Below are 15,391 nucleotides of genomic sequence, written 5' to 3' on the forward strand. Positions count from 1 at the left end.
GACTGAATCAAAATCATGTTGACATTTCAGACAGCGACAAATCTGACAGCTCGTCAGAAGCACCATAACAGCAAAGCGCGTTTATTTCGGCCCAGCAAGTCACGATTTACAATAACCCGCCATGGTGCAGGTTTATTAAAATGTAATCTAAATGTGATTGGATATATTATCTATCATTCTACCCAAATTGTTATTAAAATCCTAGTCTGACCCTCCGTATATTACTAGCTTCTATTTCAGTCGTTCCAGTTTTCTCGCTTTGATGCAATGCAAGACCCATTCAACAAACTACGAGTTTATGTTAGCACCCGAGCGCGAAATAGCCTGAATTTGGATAATTTTTCAAATGAATACAGAGCAGTGACGGCTATGACTCGTCACTGTAAAAGCTTCATTTGGACTGGACGAACGACTTACCCGAAGCAGCTACCAGATCCACATCTGTGCGATAAACACCACTTTTCTTACGGCCCGGTACGTGGAAGAAGTGTACTATAGGTCAAACCAGGCAATAACATAAAAAATATCAAGCAGATGTCAATAATAATGAGTGGAATCCTTAACTCCTGTTCGGGGTTATTATTTAGCCCGTACAGTCAAAACCCTCCATGTACAGAGTGTCCTATCCACCATGACTGGCAATACATTATGATAGACAGTCAACGTGGCCAATCAGAGACGAGCTTTGCGTGTCTAGTCCAATCGCGTTATAGAATGGATACTGCTGTGTGGAAGCAGAATTGTGGGCGGAGCTAATATGCAGTAGGAAGAGATCACGCTGAAGCGGTTTATGTATTCATCCGCCTCCCCATCTTAATGAAAAGATCCTGTAAAATTCCTTTCCGTGTTTACATCTGAGAGCTGGAATGTAATAATTACTGAAATTTGCGAACGTATAATATATTTAAAATGCTTTAAATGGAGAAAGTTCTGGGAAATAGCACTTAAACATGGTGTCGTATTGTGCCGGTGCGCTATATTAAACACGTTGTATTATTTATCACATCAGATGTACACGGTTCACAAGGTTACGTCAGCTCTTACATTTTTATCAAAGCACATAATATGTGAATTAATCATAAGTAGAAATGCATTCGCTCGTTTTATTTAACGTTCCCTTAAGCACATGGAAACATTAAGTGAGTACAAAAACTGCATATTGTTGAACTAAATATTAGATTGGAATATTAGGGGATTTTGTTATTTCAGAAAACTAGAAACATTTCCTGCAAATCCAATAAAACCATGGAAAGTCCTATTTTTCGTGGAGGAATATAGTGTTTACAGAGTGAATGGTGGTGGTGCAGGGAGAGAAAAATGAAAATGTCAGAGTGCGGTAAGTTAGTTTCATGGCAGTTGAAATGGATTCAGGTGAATTGATGATTCTGGAAATCCACACCAGGGGTTTTGAAATAACACGAGAACAAGAAACAAACCCGAAATCTTATTTCAAGGATTAAATATTGAGAATGCACTTGCGACATATACTCGGATCATAGCTGTGTGCGTCACTGCCGATGGAAGAGCATTTAAAGTCACAGGACGCCAAAACAAAACGTGAAGTCTGTGTTATGAACATGAGATGCCTTCAAGATACTCTGGAGGAGCTAATCACATATATCGTTGCGCAATGTGTAATCCTTAATTTTATAAAATATCTTAAGGTTGTTTTCATTTAGTTTAGTTTTAAGAGCTTTATTAGAGGTAAGTTTACAGCTTACAGGCAGAATTTACTCAAAAGCAACAGTGTCAAGTTTTAAAGGGACAGTTTAAAAAAAGAAAATTTGCTGTTATTTTCTTGGCCATCCGAGATGTAGGTCTCATGTAGAAGACTTTTTTTTAAAGCTGAAACTGTGGTCCTTGATGATCTATTAAATACAAGACAGAGGCTACCAACTTACAGACAATGCATATTGATACATGGCTCTAAATGATAAATTGTGGCTGAATTAAGCCAAATGTTATTTCCAACATTTTGGTTTTTGGATTCACATTATCTGCAAATTGACCTGAATGTGTTCATGGCAGTCTGGACTGTGAGCCACGTGTTGCATAATGACGTATGTGGTTGCAAAATCGCATACGAGTTGACATTGTTTACAGCCTCTTTTAATATAAGCTGTAGCATAAGTGTCATTATACGACAGGGAAATCTTGCTTACAAACATTTTGCTGCATTGTCTGATTAATTTTATCTTTAGGCCTATTTATTTCATGCTGAAAGTGACAAAAAGCTTTTACTTACTTTTTACGAATTACCTAGAAGAGTTTCATCTTTTTTTAATGTTCTAACAAAGAAAAACAGAAGTCAGCTACATCTTGGATGACCAGAGTAAATATTCTCCCCATATTTTCATTTAAAAAAACATAACAAAAATAGGGAAACATGGTGGCTCAGTGGTTACGCACTGTCGCCTCACAGCAAGAAGGTCACTGGTCCCGACTGGGTCAGTTGGCCTTTCTGTGTGGAGTTTGCATGTTCTCCGTTTTCACGTGAGTTTCCTCCAGGTGCTCCGGTTTCCCCCACAGTCCAAAGACATGCACTATAGGTGAATTTTAGTATAAAACATATGCTGGATGAGTTGGCAGTTCATTCCGCTGTGGTAACTCCAGATTAATAAAGCGACTAAACCAAAGGAAGAATAATTAAATAACAATAATAATATATTTTATTAATAAATCACTTTACTTTTAAGTAAAATCTCAGTGCTACCGAAAAAACTTGATGAAATGAAACAAAATAAGTCAAAATCGGCTACGCTGTTATACAAAGATTAAGACATTTAAATGTCAAAAAAACTTCTTAAAAAGGTATCTTTATTCTGAATGATCTGTCTCTTTAATATAGTCTTGCACATGGGATTATCTTCAGTATGAAAACAACATCCAGTTGCTTTTAATTTAATTATATACAAATAAATCAACTAAATTTGCTTAATAGGAATAAAAGAAGCAAACAGGAGTGTGGCCCACTGCATATAGACCTACCTGTAGAGGAGAGAGAGATTACTCTGTTTTATTCCTTATGTAAGGAGCTTATGCACTGGGGTTTTGTGGAAGAGCATTTATACAAACAGATGGACACCCTGTTGCCCTCTCTCAGATCACTCGCTTCCTACACTCAGCCTGCGCACTGAACAGAATGCCATTCAGCCACGAAACCTTCACTGCAGGCAAAAACAATCATGAAAGTGGGGCTGCGGTGGCAGAGATGACTCAGGCAAGCCCTCTGATCTGAGACCAGTTATTGACCGGTCACAGTGGGCAGTTATGAGCGAGTGAAATGTATCAATACACATCTATGGTTTTCAAAGCTTAAATCTCCTGGTCACAGGTGATCACGGGGCTGCACTGTCTGCGTGCTCCAACACGTGCTTGACAAACAGCTGCTTTCAGAGCTCAAGATGACACTTTACAGATGGATTCTCTGTTGGCTTGCCTTCTCATTTCCTTCTCCCATTTTTTTTCCCGCTCTCGCTTTGACACACAGATGCACGTGCAGATGCACCCTTGTTTATGTTTGTTCTTTCTCTCTGCGCACGACGGCTCTCCGTCTTCCTCATTCTCTCCTCTCCTTTATTTCTGAATGTATTAATCCAGATGAAAGGTGTGTGGGTGAACATGTTCCTCTCTGCAGTGACCCGCTGATCTGCTGCACTTGGCTTCCGTAGCATCCTGTCTGCTGCCTAGCAACTCTCTGTATCCATGGCAACAAAGCCAACAAACCCTCCTGCCTCTCTATCAGACGTACCCCCACAATAAGCTGCTATGAGTTTAGCAATCAGGCGCAGGCAAGAATTCAAGAAGTGGAAAAGCTTAGCAAAAAGCACTCGCATAATAATATTCATTCATTTTCTTTTCGGCTTTATTCATCAGGGGTCACCACAGAGGGATGAACCACCAACTTATCCTGCACATGTTTTACGCAGTGGATGCCCTTTCAGCTGCAAGCCAGCACTGAGAAACACCCATACACTCTTGCATTCACACACACTCATACACTACGGCCAATTTAGTTTATTCAATTCACCTGTACCGCATGTCTTTGGATTGTGGGAGAAACTGGAGCACCCGGAGGAAACCCACATGAACATGGGCAGAACATGCAAACTCCACACAGAAATGCCAACTGACCCAGCCGGGGCTCGAACCAGTGACCTTCTTGCTGTGAGGCGACCCACTGCACCACCGTGTTGCTTATATTAATATTAATGAAAGAAACAAATTATATTTTAAAGCGGATTTAACTGTCTAATTGTCACTGTAAAAAACATGCAGAGTTGTGTAAATCAATGCGACTATGATGTATTATATTAATCAATCTTGGTATATGGATTTGCTTAGCCTGCACTTTTGCAGTCATTTACCCCATATGCAGCTGATGTTTAAGGTACGATTTGAAAGGCATGATGTTGACATACATTGTTTCATTTGTATTTATTATAATTTACAGTGCTGAGCATATATAAGTACACCCCTCACAAATCTGTCTTTTAAATTCATATTTTAATAGGAAGCTATACAATATTATATTTGTGCATATACATTAGATTAGTCAGTACTGAAGTCAATTCCGGAGCTTATCTAACAAAATAACTTACGATAAGGGACTAAAAACTAGCACACCCAAATTTATGTTATAGAAAAAATATTAAATAAAAATTTTAAAAAGAGGAAAAAGCAAAGAAATGGAAAAATGTTGTTAAAATTTTGTAGGTTGTAATTTTTTTTGCAATATTTTGCTTGAATTTATTTGTCTGTGATCTTTAAATTTCTAAAAATGTTCGGTGACAAAAATATTATTTAAAAAAATATATCTGTTTAATACATATGTTTTCATGTTTAAATGCACCAAAATACATATATTCACTGAGAAATGGATAGAAATATTTATGTTCAAAATGGGCTCTACTCAATTATGGTGAGAACTGTATTTATTATTGTCAAAAAATAAAATCATAAGAAATTACAGTTATGGAACTTTGCAATTGCTTTAATTCACCCAAATATTTGTTTTCTTTCCAGATTTTTTTCCACAGTTTTTTTTTTTTTATGTATAGAGTAGGCATGGCCCGGTGTAAATTTCTGACGATATGATGACCTTGGATCAACATATCATGGTTTCATGGTCTCACAGACAGTACTGTGATCACTGCTCTAAAATATGTTCTTTTTTAAATAGCATGCCTTTAATAAGTTTTTTTTAAGGTTTTACAATAAATCCAACTCCAATAACAAACACCTACCCCAGACAGGTTTTGGAAAAAAATTTACTAAACTAAATAATAATCATTATTTTAGGAAACATTTACAATATTTTGGAACAGGAAACATGTCAGACTAAATATTTTTAAATTAAATCACTGACTTCTGCTGTCTTCACAGATTTCTGTAAAAAAAACTCTTACAAATACATTAGGAATGGTATAACAGAAAAGTTTAGCAGTTTTTAATCCTTGACTTTTCCAAACCATGGTAAATCTTGAAACCGATTATCGTTCAATGCCTAGTATAGAAGTATGTGATATGTACTGTGCACAGCATGATCGAGCACACCCCATTTTGAGAATTAATATTTTTTTTCATTTCTCAGTGAATATAGTCAATGTATTTCGGTGCATTTAAACAAAAACAGATTTATTTAACAGATGTATTTATTCAAATAATATTTTAGTCACCAAACATTTAAAAAATTAAAAGACAATACAATTCAAGCAAAATAATGAAAAAAAATTACAACCTACAAAATGTCAACTAAATTGTTTCTTTTTTTTTTTTGTTTTCTATGAATTTTCCTCTTTTTTAAAAAATTTGTATTTAATATTTTTCTAAAGGATGTACATTTAAATAAGCTTCAGATTTGGCTTCAGTACTGACTAATCTAATGTATATACACAAATATAATATTGTATAGCTTCCTAAAAAATGAATTTAAAAGACAGATTTGTGAGGGGTGTACTTATATGCTGAGCACTGTATATAATGGGCTTGTACCGATCACATTTAGCTGTCCAAATACATTTTTAACTAAAATACGAAGTTATATCAGTGTCTGATAACTTTTTAAAAATATATTAAAGAATAACAGACATCTTTGGAACTATATTCATATTTTACTTATAACATATACAGGTTGTAATCTCCAGAGTAATAGTTATGTTGTTTTGAATATTTGTATAATCACACATAATGTTTTATTATGTATAATTAATAATAAATAATTATTAATACTGAATACTTCTAAATAGCTAGGCAAATACTGTGTTTAATGTACATTCATTAAATTTGTCTCAAATACAATTTCTATAATTAAACATTTTTGACTGCTTCATACTGTAAAATGGTGATTTTACTCTAGTATATGCAAGAATAGTAGCTTATGCTGAGTGTAATGCATTATGGTGGTTATATGATTACGATATCTATTATTATGCTCTCTTGACTTAAAATATATATAAGTATATATAGTTATTTTAAAACTGATATAAGAACTATCATCCAGTGTCTGATGCGTAGTGAAGGAATATACAGTATATTCGACCGTCTTTCGAAGCTGATGGCGTGGCGACCTCTAGTGGCCAAGGAAGTAAGTAAGTAAGTTGTAGAAACAACTGTACTAATCGTCTCATGATTATGAAATATTTTTAAAAAGAATAGTAAATTACAATATATTTAAATATCTATATTGAAGGCTTCTGGGAGAGAGAACTGAATCCAATTATTGATTGGGAGACTGTCTGAGAGAACTGTTTAGTAACTTTGAAAAAGCCAGCTCACAAAATGATTCATTATAAATAAAATTAAGGCTTTATGCTACCCCGTCCCTGTTATTTAAAATGAAAGAAAAGCAGACCCTCTTTGTCACTTATGTAGCAACTTTACACAAGGTGCTTGTCTTGTATATATACAGTGGAAGTCAAAATTATTAGCCCCTCTGTTTATTTTTTCCCCAATTTCTGTTTAACGGTGAGATTTTTTTTCTACACATTTCTAAACACAATAGTTTTAATAACTCATTTCTAATAACTCATTTATTTTATCTTTGCCATGATGACAGTACATATTATTTTACTACATGTTTTTTAAGACATTTCCATACAGCTTAAAGTGACATTTAAAGGCTTCACTAGGTTAATTAGGTTAACTAGGCAGGTTAATTAAGTAAGTTATTGTATGTCAATAGTTTGTTCTGTAGACTAATCGAAAAAAATACAGCTTAAAGGGGCTAATAATTTTGACCTTAAAATGTTTTTTGTGTTTTTTTAAAGAAATAAAATAAATAAGACTTTCTCCAGAGTAAAAAAAAAAATATTATCATACATACTGTAGCATCATTTGGGAAATATTAAAAAAAAATTGAAAGGGGGTTTAATAATTCTGATTTGTATCTGTATGTTCTGGGAATGTCCCCAAATTGCATTATTCTGGTCCAAGGTACGAGACCTACTATAAGAGCTCATGGAAACTCAGATCCAAGGTGACCCATTGCTTTTTCTCATGCTGGACGATTCATCACTCTCCTTGTCCATCAACCAAAGAAGGATTCAGTTTTTCTCACTGCTGCTGCTGCTGCAAAAAAAAAAAAAAAAATAGAAAAAAAAAACAATCCTGAAAATATTGCTGAATCCAGCTGATCTATCCTGGAGGCTCTATCTACTTGACATTATTAGTTTGGAATACACCACAGCCAGAATAAATGGAGCCAGTAAAAATTTACAATTTTGGTAAAATATGAGAGAGACTGTATCAGATAAGTTTCAATCCTGATTTTGTACCAAATAATACAGTATTACTGTTTTTATTTTTGTTGGGTGGATCTTGGACTTTGTTGAAAATCAAAATGTTCAATAAAATAATAATAATAGTAATAATAATAAAGAAAAGTAAATTAAGAACGTAAACTTGAAAACGAAATTTGGAGATCTAAAGGTATTTCAGGGGGTGACGCGGTGGCACAGTAGGTAGTGCTGTTGCCTGACAGCAAGAAGGTCGCTGGTTCGAGCCTCGGCTGGGTCAGTTGACATTTCTGTGTGGAGTTTGCATGTTCTCCCCATGTTCTTGTGGGTTTTCTCCAGGTACTCTGGTTTCCCCCACAAGTTCAAAGACATGCGGTACAGGGAAATTTAAGACTTCACGTATCCAAAGCATTAAATGTGTTCTTGTCAAAAAGATTAAACCACAAGAAAGCTATAAAATACAGTAATTGTCTTAGACGTGTCTTAAAAATGAACATAAAAAGGAAACACAAAGATGGTTTGGGAGAGGATTAGATAGCAGACCTGCAACCTGTTTCCAAATACTTCTTACTCTTTGCAGAATATTACCAATATTTCTTTATAATGGAAGTTTTCTTGCCATAAGTGGTCTTTTGCAGCCGGGACATGGTCTGAATCATATACTGTAAAATAAGAACAGATATTATATTACTGAGTTTATAATAATCATGAATTGCAACACATTCAGTAAATAACGCAGCTTTTATTCTACTTCTGCTTTTGAAAGAACAAATAAAGAGGTAAAACTATATTGCTCTCATACTAGAAAATGTCGAGAACATACCAGTCCTTTTTACAAATAAATTCTTGGCAAAAAAAGGCATCACAAGGTCAATAGTTCCTTGAACAAATATGTACCATTTATATCGTAAAAGGCTTTAAAACCTAATAGGAAATTTCTCCAGTGACAGCTCTGTATACATTCTTTGGCTCATTGTTAATATGTCTAATTATTAGTTCTAACTTAAAATTACCTCATTAACATTGAGATATCCAATAAAAACTGAAATACCAATGTACCAATTTCATCTCTAAAATTTTGGCAGCACAAAGGCTCAGTGCTTAGCACTGTAACCTCATAGCAAGAAGGTTGGTGGTTCGAGCCCCGGCTGAACCAGTTGGCATTTTTTGTGTGGAGTTTGCATGTTCTCCCAGTGTTCATGTGGGGTTCCTCCAAGTGCTCCAGTTTCCCCCACAGTCCAAAGACATGCAGTGTAAGTGAATTGGGTAAGCTAAATTGTCCGTAGTGTATTAGTGTGTGTAAATGAGTGTGGATGGGTGTTTCCAGTACTGAATTGCAGCTGTAATGGCATCCGCTGAATAAAAACAGTTGCTAGAATAGTTGGCAGTTCATTCCGCTGTGGCGACCTCTGAAAAAGAGATTAAGCCAAAGGAAAATAAATGAATTTTGGCAACTTATTACATATTGATAATATACACATTGAAACTAGCATGTCATTAAGTCACTTAATCCATACACACTCATTCACACTCATATACTATATTAATCATTTATATGAAATTTATTTGAATTTCCATTTTATATATATATATATATATATATATTATTTTTTTTTTTTTACATCTAATTTTGGTTCTTTTATTTAAGATTTAAGCGAAACAATAAAACAAACAAGAAAATACTTAAAAGTTTTAAACATTTCTGTTTATTTCATTTTTCTTTTTTATATTTACTTCCGCTTATTACAAAGATGCCCAAAGTAGGGCCTGCGGGCCAAAGTTGACCTATTGTAACCTTTAATTTGGCCCACCGTCTCATCTGAGAGAGGAATGAGAATGATGGAGAGGTTTGGGGCAAATGCCTTTAACACAGAGATCATAATTTCTAATTTGATGTAACCTTTTTTTGTTTGTTTTATTGTTTTTTTATTTAGAGAAAACTGAAATGAAATGTTTCAATTCAATGTTGTAAATGAATCTTATTTTATTTTAAGATGTAAATACTACCACTCGAGGGGTAAAGGACAATGCAGAAGACATCAGTGAGCAAATCAAGGCAAAAACTAGTGTAATTCTGTTATAAATGTGTTTGGCTGTTTGTACTGTAAAAGGGTCATTATAAAATTTAAAATGTAATTGTTAAACATTATTAAATAAATTAGGAAATTAACCAAAATATTTATCTTCGACCCACTAGCCTCAATCAAGATTGGTTTTGGCCCTTCATATAAAAAAGTGTGGGCACCCCTTGGTTTATAACTTTAGAATGCAAACAAGTTAAGTGCACAAACTATAAATGACCAGCAGATGGCATTCAAGGCTCAACCATGCTTTGAAATGGGCCATTTTTAAACTCCATTTCTTGCATTTAGATTTGGCTTTTAGGGTCTGCCTGTTACTAAACTTTAATTATTATTAGGCCTATTTATCGTTATAAATTAAAAGCCACATATACGAGTATCATGACACAGCGTGTTGTCAATAAAAAACTAAACAGATAGCCTAAACTTAACTAAATCTGTTCTTTCGATATCTTTGATTAAACGTGCAAAAACTTGTGGTGTTCCTTTATCTGAGGCATACGAAAATAGACTCCTATCACATGACAGTACAACGAACACGTTTTCCGTAATTCACGTTAATGCACGACCTTATCGATTTTCCTTTTGAACAAATAAATATTATCATATATGTGATCTTCAGATGTCAAGTGAAAACTTATAACAAGTCTATTAAGTCACGGTGCCGGGGGTGGAGGAGCGGGGAAGTAAATCTGGTCTGTGCGAATAAAAGAAGCAACATCTCAAAGCTGTTTGACTAATCTCTGCTTCTCTTGCTCGGTTATTGTGTGGGCCGCGGCCAGCAGCGACATGGGAAGGCGGGTTTGTTGCCCCCTCCTCCTGAAATTTAGCGTGTGAACAGTCAGCTTGTTCCTGGGCCAACAGAGTCCCTTCTTTCTTCTTTAAGAGGACCGCCTGCGCGCCCAATCTAGAACCCTCTCTCACTCTTAATTTATGCGCATATTAATTATGCTGCATTGTAATTTCCACCGTGGGATAGAGCATGCAAATGAGCAGTTTATGTTTATGTAGGCTACAATCTCCCTCAGGAGGGTGAAATTTAAACCTGTTCTCATGAAGCCGAACATCTCATTTCAGACTGACCAGGAGAATCGATTCAACTGCGTGCGTTTCCTGTGGGCCCTTTGCTTTTTTTTTTTTTTTTTTTTTTAATAAATGTGTCTGTGCCTTCCAGTTTCTTATTCAGCCAAATCTATTGGAAATTAGATTTAAGGTCGTTTTATTTATACCTGTCAGACAGAGGATTGGCTCCTTTACCATGACAGTGAGGAGAATGGTTTGACGCGCACAAACACATTTAATTAGAGACATAGACCATTTTTAATGTGAACATTTACTGCTTGTTACCAAACTATTTCAGAACTGTAAAAGGCAGTTTAATCATCTTAATGCTAAAATCTCTGCCACAACATTATTTATCAACATTTGTAGCTTTTTGGATTCTTGGAAGCTATGGAAATTAAAAACGTGCTACAGTAAATACATTAGGACTATTGTTATTGTTTACACCCCTCGAAATGGTCCAATCAAATGGTTATATTCCATTATGGGTGACGTCACCTAAAGGTGGTTTGACAAATAAACCACAAAGTATTACTAGATATACACACAAAGTGTGTGTGTGTGGGGGGGGGGGGGCACTTACAGTGTGTTGTTTTACAGTATACTGACCTAATTTTATTTTCCATGCATTTACCTAAACTTTTTTTTTAAACTTTTTAAATAGCCTACTTTCAAATGGTCATTTTGACTTTAGTTAATACATTATTTCTTACATTGTTCCGTCAGCAGAAAAACATGGGTATAAATAGCTGTTTTGTATTGTAGACCTTCTGTGTTATATTGTTTATCTGGCTAGTAAAGTATTTTGCTGTTAATAGGCTATGTGTTTGTGTTAATTACACGAATTAGACTACATGGTATTAGAACTCATTGTTATTAAAGCATTACTCGTTTTATGATTCTAAAACACTATCTTTATATTAGCTATAACAAATATAGGATAATTAATTTAACTTATTCGATTTTAATTATTTATTTATTGTAGTTATTTTCTTTTAAAAAGTAATTTGCTATTGTTTATTTGAAGCTTATACCTGGACCAGGTTCTGTTCTTTTTTGTCGATTAACACATTTTTGTTGAAATCAACTGACACGCAAACAGAAACCAAATCAACTAGAGCTGCGATGCCACAAGTGGTGAACGAAAGCCAAATATTCTTGGCGGTGTTTTATCTCCAACATTTTGCGAAAATTCGAAAAGAAACAAGGCAATTTCAGCCATGACTATGGTCAAAATGGTAGGCTATAATATGAATTTACCAATCAAAATGACAACATTTGATTGTGCACTTACAGAAATGTACATTAATAACATGCTATAGGCCATTATATTTTATTTATTTTTTGATAAGTATTTAATGTTTAATTAAACATCCTGCTTAAACCTATATACAAACATAAAGGCTGGTTGTTCTGCTGAACGTAAATTGGCCTGATTTCTTCAAAGAAAGTTAAAGTCTTTAATCTTTAGTATGGTAAACGGTGTCTTATAGAATGAACTACACTTCGTTTCAGATGCGTTTGTCTGGATGATTGAGGTTTGCGCATCTGAGAAGCCTACTGTGCGGCACTAGTTGGCATGCTGTGCCACACCGCTCAGCACAGCACACTGAACCTGCTTTGAGAGAAGCTAAAAGGACTACGAAGACAGACCGACATTCATTCAATTTACTTTTATTGGGCCTGATATATAACCACAGTCCATGCTCTACTTTAAAACAAGGCTATGTTCAGGTGGAGATCTTAAATATTATAGTAGGCTATAATCTGTTTAAACTAACAATGTAGTTACAAAAAAAACTTTTTAAAAATCTGCCTATTTATTAAAATAAGCAAAGCATCAAAGGTTTACAATTTATTCGCCTTTCATAATCTGAGAGGAAAACAATAGCGATAAATCGCGACCTCAGCTGACCAAATGCAGAGTAAGCTAGCAAACAACTCAAAACTGGAATTCCATTAGGGCCTACTTTGTACATTAAAAAGCCCGAAATTCAGCTTATTAACGTCCTTAAAAGTCCATTCGTGTCGGTGCACTGCAAAATCAAGCATGCGCAGCTGTTTATAGGAAACTTTATTCCTACTTGCGCCGTAAGTTTTACCTCAAGTTGATTCAATTAGCTAATTAAATATTAAAATATATTAAAATATTAATAATAAAAATTCATTATTATTTTTAATCTATTTGACAAAATTATTGTGAAATCATGAAATCGAAATTACTGGTTAGGACTGACTTCAGCACTGTTTCAGGGACAGCGCCTCACTTTATTCGAGAAAAACAAGAGAACGTCATGCAGCGCAGTTAGAAAGACTATTAGGATAGAATAGAATAGAATAGAATAGAATAGGCACAGTTAATCATACTGTTGGTGTTCCTTGTTTATAAATGAGCATACATTCTGGACGCTTCTATCGGTGTTGCTAACAAAACAAACAAAAGCGCGACTTTTTAAAGAAAGTAAGCTGGAAAAAAAGGAAAACTAGATTTTTCATTTATAAACATGCAAAAATATTCGCGTTTGTCTTGTGGAATGAAGCGTTAGTTTTTGTACGCTGATCTTTGTCTTCCTGATTCAATCTTACACTATGCAGTTATTTCAGATGTCTGTAGTATTACTCGAAAATATGTAGCCTTGTTGCTCCCTGCATCGAATGTCATCTCTTTTTCAGCGTTTCCCTTAATCACTTAAAAGAGAAGGATTGGTCAAACAAGTCACCAAGTCAACTCCATTTACTTTTCACCCTTTATTTTTAAGGCCAGAAAGGGATTTGTTGGGGTGGAAGTTTTTCATCCACGTCCCATCCATCCTCTTTCTGCTGTGGGAGGTTTATTGCTCAAATTACTGTAGATATAATAACTCTATAATAGAACGCACATGAAAAACTGAAGGGACAGCTCTAATTTGACCCCGAGTGGGCTATTTAGTGTTTGTTCTGCTTTAAATATATAGGATTTTTAATAGTTGATTCACGTCAAAATAATTATGACTGACTGAAAATGACTTCATTTCACAAACATAATCAACAGATTGTTGTTAATGATAAATAGGCTATCAATAAGGGCAGAAAGCCATAAATTTCATTGAAAACAGATATACAATATAGCAACGCTTTAATATCCATATTGCTTGAAGATAACTGGTAAAAGCATGAAACATAAACAATTACACACACATACAGGCTACAAAACACAAACCAAAAATGAGCCTTTACATGTAAGTTGGCACGCATTCAATTGTGAGGTGATCAAATCTATATTAACATTAATAATTTCGTTCACTACAAAACATATTTCGTTAAATTATTATCAAAATAAACGAAATTCATACATGTAAACTGCTGTTTTGAAAGTAATTTATTTGCAATAGCTACTGTAATAGCCGAGGTCACACAAAGACTGCTGGAATTTCATTCTCTAACACACCACACGGCTTCTACATTATAACGGGGGAATAATTTTAAGCACCAGGTTTGCGATTGATTACCGTTCCATTAAGAGAACCAGTATTTATTTAATTTACAGACAACACTTGGTCGAATTCTAAACGTCTATAAGTATCAAATGTCATGCTGCTTGTAAAAAAAAACATGACAAAGGAGAAAGATATAGCTTAAAATAAATACAAAAAAACAGACCATGCTTCATACATTTATAAAAACGATTAACCAATAACATATAGGCTCGGTCTATTCTGTAAATGTGCAACCAGAAAAGTGTTTGATTTCGTGTCATTGTAAACAAATAGACACTTAAACTCGAAGGAAATGCATAAATTGAACAATTAGTTCAGCATTATAGTCGACATCTGCCAAACGAATCACATGCTTCAGTTTTATTGTTTAAAATACAGTTAGACCTAAATTAAACTCCTAGTGTAAACTGAAAACGACTGAAAAAAATAAACCCTTTTTGAGTCGAGAAAGAGTTAACCTTTACGATGAAGACTTAGTGGTTGTGAGGACATAAAGCGTGTCACCGATGCTAGACTAAAAACAATGGCTTAATGAACGATAATGAGAAGGCTAATTTTACTAAGACAAATCTCACGATGGACTCTGCCTTATTGTTAATTACAGAATCACATACATATTCTCTCGTCAGCTGAAGCTTAAACATTGCAATATATGGAATAAAGTTGTGCATTTAATCTTCTAGTCTGCTGCTTCACACAACCCCATTTTGTAGTCAAAACGAATTTCCAGGTCATTTGCATATGCAAATTAGGGTTAATTGCAAACCCTGTCAGGCGGTGCGTGGGAGATGTCAGAACGCCATTTTTGTTTTTCAGTCAGACCAGGCTTAGGGATTTGTCATTGAGAAAACAGCTCTTGTAGTTTCCAATAACCAGGAATAGAGTAGACTAGCTATCATGTGGTAAAACTGGGTCCTGTTTAAGTATACGAATTTTAAATAGAGGGATCAATAAAACCAGCCAGTGCCTGGCCCACATCTTTGAAACCTTTTTTACCTTAAAGAAACAAAAGCTTACACAGATTAACAATATAGTT

General features: G+C 34.7%; 1 long non-coding RNA gene across 2 annotated transcripts; it reads left to right on the forward strand.

Moving 5' to 3' along the window:
- Nucleotides 1-1,303: 1,303 nt before the first annotated feature.
- Nucleotides 1,304-6,041, forward strand: LOC141378210 (uncharacterized). Of its 2 annotated transcripts, none has more exons than XR_012392149.1 (3): nucleotides 1,304-1,336; nucleotides 3,638-3,791; nucleotides 3,877-6,041. It is a non-coding gene; the product is annotated as an uncharacterized lncRNA (long non-coding RNA). The 2 variants fall into 2 exon arrangements; XR_012392150.1 differs by having other exon boundaries at nucleotides 3,601-3,791; nucleotides 3,877-4,978.
- The last annotated feature ends 9,350 nt before the right edge of the window (nucleotides 6,042-15,391 follow it).

The sequence above is a fragment of the Danio rerio genome, chromosome 16, assembly GCF_049306965.1.
Source record: "Danio rerio strain Tuebingen ecotype United States chromosome 16, GRCz12tu, whole genome shotgun sequence".
NCBI classification, from domain to species: domain Eukaryota; kingdom Metazoa; phylum Chordata; class Actinopteri; order Cypriniformes; family Danionidae; genus Danio; species Danio rerio.